Source organism: Urocitellus parryii, chromosome 4, assembly GCF_045843805.1.
Source record: "Urocitellus parryii isolate mUroPar1 chromosome 4, mUroPar1.hap1, whole genome shotgun sequence".
NCBI classification, from domain to species: Eukaryota; Metazoa; Chordata; class Mammalia; order Rodentia; family Sciuridae; genus Urocitellus; species Urocitellus parryii.
This window is the reverse complement of record NC_135534.1, coordinates 145,863,097-145,873,408: the sequence shown is the minus strand read 5'-3', so window position 1 is coordinate 145,873,408 and position 10,312 is coordinate 145,863,097.

Below are 10,312 nucleotides of genomic sequence, written 5' to 3'. Positions count from 1 at the left end.
CATTTTGAAAATAGCCACTTAGCAGTTTGACAATAAGAGACAATCAGGTGACTTTCTATCTTTGATCTTATAAACAATGAAGCAACAAATAACCTTATACATATGCTCAATAATATATATGAAGGATAAATTCTTAGAAATGGAATTACTAGGTCAAAGACTGCACATTTACAATTTTGATTGATAGTACCAAATTTCCCTCCATAAAAGTTTTACCAATATACAACTCACCATCAATGAATAAGAATGTATGATCATATTTTTGAGGTCTCCAAGTTTTATAGGTGAGAAAAATATGCAGTTTAATTTGAATTTGTATTTTTTGTAATTGAGCATTTTTATGTGATTATGACCTATTATATTTTTCTGCAAATTGTTCACGTATTTTGCTCATATTTTTCATTGAATTGCTGGTATTCTTCTTGTTGATTAGAAGGAGAGCTTAATATATTATGAAAAGAGGTTTTTCACCTGTGACATGAATTATAATTTTTTTATAATCTTAGTCTTTGATGATATTTTCTCATATGAAATTTTTTATTACTTTCAGATGTTGTGTCATATTAGAAAACTCGTTACCACTTTGAAAATCTTAAAATTTTCCTTTTTATCATTTTATTTTTCACTTTAAAAAATTTATCAGGAATTAATTTTGATGTGAAGAGTGAAGGTCCCAAGTATTTATCTGGATGTCTCAACACATTAATTTTTTCTCACTGATTTGTAATGCTCTCTCTATCACACAGTTCAATTTTAGTTTTGCTTCAAATTTGCCGAGAGGTAACGTGGCTGTGGGGTCTGCACCTGCTCATGTAATACTCACTGATACTGTCGAGCTTGAACAACCTTCAGCCTACAGGCTTACAATAAAGCTGCTTACCAGGCTCAGCCTTTAAGTTCCTAAATGTATTTCTAGTGTTCTCATATTGGCATACAATATTGATATTGCTACTCTAGTCACACACTTAACCATTTTTCTGTTCTGCCCTGTATATTGTGTTGAGTACCATCATAATAATTTTGACATGATATAGGATTTATTTTTCCTTCTAGGACCAATTATATTATAAAAAGTAAGGGTATCACCATTTTCATATTTTTAGCTTCCTCTGTTTTTTTTTTCCAAAATAACATAGTGCTACTTGCCTAAATTTTCAATACTCTCAAGGCTTTTGCATTTAAAAATTTTTGGAGTTGTTAATGTTTGTAAGGCATTGGTACCCTAATCACAAACTCCACAACCTTGCAGTAGGTGAGGACTGTTGCCTTGATGGATTGCTCTTATACCCTGAATCATCTGCTCATGTGGGTATGTTGTTTGGATTTTGCTTTGAGGTGTATGCATGTAAATGTCAACAACAGCTAAGTATCTGGAATAGGTAGCTTCATCAAGTAAGGAGTACATTTAAAAAATCCATGAACAGGTTGCAAGGAAGAGCTGCAAGGGATGAAAAGTAGGACTGGATGATCTTTGGGCCCCCTTCTGCCTCAAAATTACTAGGAATCTAATGTTTATTTAATGTTTCATTTGCCTTGAATTCTCTCCTGCCTTTTTTCCTCCCTAAATCGTTGATTTTCAAAATCAGCCTCTATGGCTCGCTGTCACTGCCCAGTATTGTAAGAATGGGGCATACTGTACATCACAAACCCATGAAAAAGTCAAAATTCAAAATGTAAGTGATAGTTTCCACTGAATTCATGTCATTTTCACACCATCACCAAGTCAAAGATATCAAAAGTCAAACTATTATAGGTATAGCCAACTGGATGGAATTAAGGATAAAATAAACATAATGATTGTATTGTAAGAAAATCCATATGGTAATTGACAAGAATTTGTGTTAATAATATATTGGTAGGCATTAAAAAGAAGATATAAAAATAGTCTACAGTATAATCCATATAGGCAAAATATATACCTATATCAAAAATATGAAGCATGAACTAGAAGGAAAGAAAGTACCAGAAAAAAAATCAGCTCAGATGTCATCTTCTCTTTTAGTGATCCTTCTGAGATCGCTCTATGTTCTCCAAGGTGGATTAGCTGCCCCTTCTCAGTGTCCTTATCTAAGATAAGGCAAACCACTAGCTCACAATGTGAGACACTTGTTTTAACAAAGAGCAATTGAAATTTTTCCCAATAAAAGTTCCATAAGTGCATTATAGAGCAATTTTAGAATGGGGAACAGAATCCTAATGATGGATGCAATATTAATAGTAACTAAAATACCCAGATTCTGTATTCTGTGAATGTTCACACTGATCCTGTAGTACAGATGCTATGATTACTCCTACTTTACAGATGAAAAACTGAGACATAGAGCAGTTAGGTGTTTGTTTCACACTTGTTTAGCTAGAATGTCATTACTATTATTTGATAATTGAGAGCTGACTATAGTGTTATATTTTGCTTTAATCATCTCTTATTAATGATAGCTTTATAGGCTTCCATTAGCTTTTAAAGTCCTTTAGGGTAAAGAAAATCTTGTTTCTATAGTCCCAGCACCAAGTAGAGGGTCTAGTATACAGATTTTTTAGAGAATCTATCAAAGGAATATGCAAGATATCTCTGTATTACTTCTTACAACTGTGTGAGACTATAATTATCTTAAAATAAAAAGTTAAAAAAGTATGTCTTGCTCTCTGCATTGGCATAGCCCCAAGCTTCACTTTGGAGGAAAGCTGATAAATTTTGAAGAACAGTGCCTAAGAGTCCTCCCTGCTTTTCCCTAGTGACAGAGGTTTATAGGCAGCATGGGACAGTAGACAGAATACTTCACTGTAGATAGACTCAATTTTGAACTAACTCTGGTTTTAAAGCTTTGGACAAATTGGTCCCTTTAGTCTCTTTTGTCATCTGAAAAGTGGGTTCCTGGAACATTTCCTTCTAATATAAAAAGACAGTTTTCTTCTCCTGTATCTTCATTTGTTCCACCTATGCCCAAACCCTGGCATATAAAAGGCACTCCTAAAAAGACAGTCATTTCTCCCTCATCTGGCCTCCTCCTATCCCAAATTCTGGTTGTACACCTACCAGACATAAATAGCTTCATTTATTTTCTTTTAATTTGTTATATTTGACAACAGAATGCTTTACAATTCATATTACACATATAGAGCACAATGTTTTGTATCTCTAGTTGTACACAAAGTAGTCATATCCTTTGTGTCTTTATACATGTACTTAGGGTAATGATGACCATCACATGCCACCATCTTTCCTACCCCTACACCCACTCTCTTTCCCTCCCTCTCCTTTTCTCCTTTGCCCTATCTAGAGTTCAATTAATCTTGCCATCTCCCCCACCCCTCGCCTGCTGCATATTATGAATAAGCATCCTTAAATCAGAGAAATGATTCTGTGTTTGGTCTTTGGGGGTTGGCTAATTTGACTTAGCATTATATTCTCCAGCTCCATCCATTTACCTGAAAATTCCATGATTTTATTCTCTTTTAATGCTGAATAATAATCCATTGTGTATATATACCACATCTTTCCTATCCATTCATCTACTGAATGGCATCTAGGTTGGTTCCACAGTTTAGCTATTATGAATTTGCTGCTATAAACATTGATGTGGTTTTGTCCCTGTAGTATGCTGTTTTTAAGTCTTTGGGGCATAGACCAAGGAGTGGGATAACTGGGTCAAATGGTGGTTCCATTTCCAGTTTTCCAAGGATTCTCCATACTGTTTTCCATATTGGCTACACCAATTTGCAGTTCCACCAGCAATGTATGAGTGTGCCTTATTCCTCACATCCTCGCCAACACTGATAGTTGTTTGTGTTGTTAATAGCTGCCATTCTGACTGGAGTGAGATGAAATCTTAAAGTAGTTTCAATTTGCATTTCTCTAATTGCTAGAAATGTGAACATTTTTTCATATATTTGTTGATTGATGGTATATCTTCTTCTGAGAAGTGTCTGTTCATGTCCTTGGCTCATTTATTGGTTGGGTTATTTTTAAAATTTTGGTGTTAAGATTTTTGAATTCTTTATATATTCTAGAATTTAGTGCTCTGACATGCATGTGGTAAGAATTTGTTCCCAATTAGTAGGCTCTCTATTCACCTCACTGATTGTTTCTTTTGCTGAGAAGAAGCTTTTCAGTTTGAATCCATTCCATTTATTGATTCTTGATAAGAATTCTTGTGCTATAGGAGTCTTGTTAAGGAAGTTGGGGCCTAATCTGACATGATGGAGATTTGGGCCACCTTTTTCTTCGAATAGGCACAGGGTCTCTGGTTTAATTCCTAGGTCCTTGATCCACTTTGAGTTGAGTTTTGTGCATGGTGAGAGATAAGGGTTTAATTTCATTTTGTTGCATATGGATTTCCAGTTTTCCCAGCACCATTTGTTGAAGAGGCTATCTTTTCACCAGTGCATGTTTTGGGCACCTTTGTCTAATATAAGGTAACTGTAATTTTTGGGTTAGTTTCTGTCCTCTATTCTGTACCATTGGTCTACAAGTCTTTTTGGTGCCAATACCATGCTGTTTTTGTTACTATTGCTCTGTAGCATAGTTTAAGTTCTGGTATAGCAATGCCACTGCTTCACTCTTCCTGCTAAGGATTGCTTTAGCTATTCTGGGTCTCTTATTTATTCAGATGAACTTCATGACTGTTTTTTCCATTTCTATGAAGAATACCATTATGATTTTGATTGGAATTGCATTAAATCTGTATAGTGCTTTTGATAGTATGGTAATTTTAACAATATTAATTCTTCCTATCCAAGAACAAGGTAGATCTTTCCATCTTCTAAGGTCTTCTTTAATTTCTTTCTTTAGTTTTCATTGTAGAGGTCTTTCACCTCTTTCATTAAGTTGATTCTCAAGTATTTTATTTATTTATTTTTTGATGCTATTGTAAATGAGGCAGTTTTCCTTGTTTCCCTTTCTGAGGATTTGTCACTGATATACAGAAATGCCTTTGATTGATAGGTGTTGGTTTTGTATCCTGCTACTTTGCTGAATTCATTTACTGGTTCTAGAAGTTTTTTGGTGGAATTTTTTGGGTCTTCTAGGTATAGAATCATATCATCAGCAAATAGTGCTAATTTGAGTTCTTCTTTACCTATCCATATCCCTTTAATTTCTTTTGTCCATCTAATTGCTCTGGCCAGTGTTTCAAGAACTATGTTAAATAGAAGTTGTGAAAGAAGGCATCCCTGCCTTGTTCCAGTTTTTTGAAGGAATGCTTTCATTTTTTCTCCATTTAGAATGATGTTGACCTGGGGCTTAGCATTGATAGCTTTTACGATTTGAGATATGTTCTTGTTATCCCTAGTTTTTTCAGTGTCTTGAACATGAAGGGGTGCTGTATTTTGTCAAATGGTTTTTCTGCATCTATTAAGATGATCATATGGTCCTTATCTTTAAGTCTATTGATGTGGTGAATTATATTTATTGATTTCCGTATGTTGAACCAACCTTGCATCCCTGAAATGAACTCCACTTGATTGTGGTGTACTATATTTTTGATATGTTAATGTTTTTGATTTACCAGAATTTTATTGAGAATGTTTGCATCTATGTTTATTAGAGATATTGGTCTGACGTTTTCTTTTTTTGATGTGTCTTTGCCTGGTTTTGGAATCAGGGTGATATTGACCTCACAGAATGAGTTTGGAAGTATTCTCTCTTTTTCTATTTCCTAAAATAAATTGAAGAGTATTGGCATTAGTTATTTTTTAATGGTCTTGTAGAACTTGGCTGTGTATCCATCCAGTTCTGTAATTTTCTTGGTTTGTAGGCTTATGATCACATCTTCTATTTTGTTGCTTGAAATTGATCTGTTTAAATTGTGTATACCATGCTAATTCAATTTGGGCAAATTATATGACTCTAGAAATGTGTCAATGCCTTTAATATTTTATTGGAATACAAGTTTTCAAAATAATTTCTAATTATCTTCTGTATTTCTGTAGTGTCTGTTGTGATTTTTTTCATTATGTATGTTAATAATTTGAGTGTTCTCTCTCCTTCTCTTTGTTAGCATGGCTCAGGGTCTATCAATTTTATTTATTTTTTCAAAGAATAGACTTTTTGTTTTGTCAATTTTTTCTATTATTTCTTTCAATTTCATTGATTTCAGCTCTGATTTTAATTATTTCTGTCTTCTTCTGCTTTTGTTGTTTATTTTTACTTCTTTTCTAAGGCTTTGAGATGTAATGTTAAGTCATTTATTTGTTGACTTTTCTTCTTTTAAGGAATGAACTCCATGCAAAGAACTTTCCTCGTAGAACTGCCTTCATAGTGTCCCAGAGATTTCGATATGTTGTATCTGTTCTCATTTACCTCTAAGAATTTTTAAATCTCTTTCTTGATGTATTCTGCAACCCCTTGTTCACTCAGTAACATATTGTTTAGTCTCTAGGTTTTGGAGTAGTTTTTATTTCTTATTTTATTATTGATTTCTAATTTCATTCCATCATGAATGGATAGAAATCAGAGTAGTACCTCTACTTTTTAAAATTTGCTAAGAGTTGCTTTGTAGTATAATATATGGTCTATTTTAGAGAAGGGTTCATGTGATGCTGTGAATAAAGTGTATTCACTTGTTGAAGGATGAAATATTATACATATGTCAGTTAAGTCTAAGTTATTGGTTATGTTATTGAGTTCTATAGTTTGTTTGTTCAGCTTTTGTTTTGAAGATCTATCCAGTGATGAAAGAAGTATGTTAAAGTCACCCAAAATTATTGTGTTGTGGTCTATTTGACTCTTGAACTTGAGAACAGTTTGTTTGATGAACAGAGATGCTCCAGTGTTTGGGGCATATAATTTTATTATTGTTATGTCTTATGGATGAATGTTTCCCTTAATCAATGTGAAATATCCTTCTTTATCCTTTTTGATTAACTTTTGCTTGAAGTCTACTTTTTTTGATATGAGGATGGAAACCCTTGCTTGCTTCCACAGTCCATGTGAGTGGTAGGATTTTTCCCAATCCTTCACCTTCAGTCTGTGGATGTCTTCCTATGAGATGAGTCTCTTGGATGCAGCATATTATTGGGTCTGTTTTTTTTTTTTTGACCAATCTGCTAGTCTATGTCTTTTGATTGGTGAGTTTAGGCCATTAACAGTCAGGGTTATTATTGAGACATGATTTGTATTCACAGAAATTTTTGCTTATTTTGAGATTCGAATTGTTCTCCCCCTATATGTGATCTGATTCCTCTCTCTTGTGGCTTTTAAGATTCTATCCTTATTCTGTATGCTAGGCATTTTCATTATAATGTGCCTTGGTGGAGATCTGTTTTAATTTTGTACATTTGGTGTCCTGTAAGCCTCTTGTATTTGGTTTTCCAATCCATTCTTCATGCCTGGGAAGTTTTCTGATATTATCTCATTGAAGAGATTGTGCATGCCTTTGTTTTAAACTCTGTGCCTTCCTCTATCCCAATAACTCTTAGGTTCGGTCTTTTGATACTGTCCCATAATTCTTGGATGTTCTGTTCATGATTTCGTATCTTCACTGTGTGATCAACTTTATTTTCCAGATTGTATACTTTGTTTTCATTACCTGATGTTCTTTCTTCCAAGTGATCTACTCTGTTGGTTATGCTTTCTACTGAAATTTTTATTTGGTTTATTGTATCCTTCATTTGAAGGATTTTTTTTTTTCAGATTCTCTATCTCTCTCTTGAAGTAATCTTTTGCTACTTGTATTTACTCGGTTATCTCTTTGTTGGAGTGATCAATTTTTTTTCCTGTATTTGCTCATTTAGGTCATTCTTTAATTCACAGATCATTTTAATTATGAACATTCTGAACTCCTTCTCTGACGTTTCATCAACTTTGCTGTACATGGATTCTATTATTATAGTGTCCTGGTTTGTTTGGGGCACTTTCCTCCCTTGTTTTTTTTTTTTATGTTGTCTGTGTGTCTTCCTTTCTTGCAGTGTGGATCTGAGATATTACAGTTTCTACCTTATATTCTTGTAGCACCTGTGCAGATTGTCTGTACCTCACCTTGATGTTGGGCTTCCAGACCCTGCTGGTGTCCCTCAATGTATGCTACTTCAACTAAAGGTTGTGGTGGCAATAGCCGAGGTAACTCAAATAATAGTGCAGGTGCCCCAATATGAATGCAATGTTTTACAGAGAAGAGGCTGAAAGGGTGGGCCTCACATTTTCTTTGGGATGCCTGCTCTGAGATACAGCTGCTTCTAGGTCCTGTCTGTTGTCAAAAGGTAGGGGCTACTCTCTGGGGAAGGTTGTGCAGATGTCTGCAGTGTTCCAAAATGGAAGTGGGTTAGGCTTGGGCTCCCAGGTGGTGGTGGGGAGTTGGCAAACTGGGGCCTACCCTGGTCTTGGGTCCTGAGCAAGTCACTGTGGGTTGAATGGGGCTGGGCCTGAACTCCCACAGTGGTCTGCTGGCCGGAAGAGACAGTCCTGTGCCAGAGCCTGAGCTCTGGCTGGTGTCTGCCAGTGGCCAACTGGACCCAGGCCTACTGTGAGCCTGGGTCCCACACAGGTCAGTGTGGGCGGATCTGGGCCAGGCCTGAGCTCCAATGGGGCTGTGCTTCATTTTTAGCATATGTAGAGTTTCCCACAGAAATAATAGTCACATTCACAGTTTGCCACTAGAATAGATTTCTTTGTTAAGGCAACACTGTCTAATAGACCAATCTGTGTTCATAGAAATGTTCTTACGCTTAGTACTTGAATAGTGCCACTAAAGAATGGAGTTTTAAATTTTATTTTAAAATGGATTTAAATAGCTACCGGTGACTTAGTGGCAACCTTATTTGCATTATGTAAGTGTGCAGGATGTTCTGGGTCTGGATCAGTCTTCTTTCAGGAGCACTGCCCATGAGCCTCTACTAAGTGATTTTGCCACCATAAACTGGCCATTTCTAAGATAGAAGGCAATGTGACAGGGAGAAAGCAATTTCCATCGTTCAATGAATGGGTTGATGGAATGGGGTTGAGAAGCCTGAGTTGGTAAAGGACATTTCAGAATGGTTTCAGGATAGCTTGGTGCTCTAGTTTAGATCTTAAACGTCTCCTGACAGCCTTTGTGTTAAAGTCTTAGTTTCCTGCTATGCTATTGGGAGATGGTGGAAACTTAAGGAGGTAGGTGGGGCCTAAGGAGAGGTCATCCAGTCACTATGTGTGTGTTTATGTGTATATAGGTGGGGAGGTCTGCTGGCCTCTAAGGGGTTTCTTCCTTTCTCTATTTCATCCTGGCTGTAGGTGAAGGGTTTTGCTCCGCTGTGTATTTTCCACCATGATAAATGGCCTCACCTCAGGCCCAAAAGCCCGACTCTGGATCGAAAACTCCAAAATTATGAGCCCAAATAAATTTTTCCTCTTTATAAGTTTACTATCACAAAGTGTTTTGTTATAGTAATGGAAAGCTGACTAACACACCTGGGGAGAAAGTAATGTTAAAGGGGGAGACTAAGACAAATAGAAGAAAAACAAGATTGCTCAGAAGAAATATTTTTGTAGAAATGAGGGGATAGAGAAAGAGAGAATTGACATTTACTTGGGAAGCTACATTTCTTTAGAGGCCTTTGAAGTCCCTTCACTAAACGACTAAGATTGTAATTGTAAAGTGGAAATTTGAGATGAACATCTGGATACTTAATAACCAAGCTAAAATAAATTATATATTAACAATCCTCCTAACTTTCAATAAAGGAAAAAAGAGTAAGTTTGTTTTACTTTCTTTTTCATCCCTCAAAGCTTTAGTTAAATCTTGTAAACTTATTCCAATAATTGAATTATTTGTTCACTGCCTTTTAAAATTTGCTCATTTGACCACAGGTAGAATGTGGAATGAATGAGAGCAGCAATTGATTGCAAAGTGTCTTGGTCAGTTGAAATTCTTGCTAACCAAATTAAAGTTGTCTGAGTCTGGAGAAGGGAAAGTAAATGATGGAGAGAAGGGAAGGCTGTAAGTAAACATGTTTCCTATCGATGTCTTGCCATCAGGCTTCAATCTGGAAGCTGCACCCACTTCCCCAGAGCTCATCCATCCACTTTATTTATTTATTTATTGGTGTCAGGGATTGAGCCCAAGGGCATTGTGCACTCTGAGCCCATGTTTTTTCGGCTTATGTTTCTTTTAACTTTGAGACAGGGTCTTCCTAAATTGCTGAGGCTGGCTTTGAACTTGTGAGCCTCCAGTGCCACTGGGATTACAGGCATGTGCCACTGAACCCAACCTATCCATCTACTTTAATTCCCTCTTTTAAAGATGAAGAACCTGAGATTCTCAAATGTGAGTTTCCAGCCTGATGATGCTTGCGAGTGATGGGTAGAGCTGTTTCTACATTATGGGACTTATTTTCCTGTCAC